Below are 864 nucleotides of genomic sequence, written 5' to 3'. Positions count from 1 at the left end.
GCCATGTTGGAACTCAATTCTCCTAGGGAGGTGTTGATTTGCTCCCAATAGTTTTGTGGAGGAAAGTGCATCCCTTGAGGCATCTCAGGGATTTCATGACGAGTGGGATCTCTTATCCATGAGTGGGATCTCTTGTTTGCTCCATCCTCTTCTTAGTGATGGGCTTGTCCTCATCAATGAGGATGTCTCCCTCTATGTTAATTCCAACTGAATTACAGAGGTGACAAATGAGATGAGGGAAGGCTAACCTTGCCAAGGTAGAGGATTTGTCTGCCACCTTATAAAGTTCTTGGGATATAACCTCATGAACTTCTACTTCCTCTCCAATCATGATGCTATGAATCATGATAGCCCGGTCTATAGTAACTTTGGACTGGTTGCTAGTGGGAATGATTGAGCGTTGGATAAACTCCAACCATCCCCTAGCCACGGGCTTGTGGTCATGCCTTCTCAGTTGAACCGACTTCCCTCTTGAATCTCTCTTCCATTGAGCGCCCTCTTCAAAAATGTCTATGAGGACTTGGTCCAACCTTTGATCAAAGTTGACCCTTCTAGTGTAGGGGTGTTCATCTCCTTGCATCATGGGCAAGTTGAATGCCAACCTTACATTTTCTGGACTAAAATCTAAGCATTTCCCCCAAACCATTGTAAGCCAATTCTTTGGGTCCGGGTTCACACTTTGATCATGGTTCTTGGTGATCTATGCATTGGCATAGAATTCTTGAACCATTAAGATTCCGACTTGTTGAATGGGGTTGGTAAGAACTTCCCAACCTCTTCTTCGGATCTCATGTCGGATCTCCGGATATTCACTCTTTTTGAGTTTGAAAGGGACCTCGGAGATCACCTTCTTCATGGCCACAA

This window comes from Arachis duranensis, chromosome 4 (assembly GCF_000817695.3).
Source record: "Arachis duranensis cultivar V14167 chromosome 4, aradu.V14167.gnm2.J7QH, whole genome shotgun sequence".
Lineage (NCBI taxonomy): Eukaryota > Viridiplantae > Streptophyta > Magnoliopsida > Fabales > Fabaceae > Arachis > Arachis duranensis.
This window is presented reverse-complemented; position numbering follows the sequence as displayed.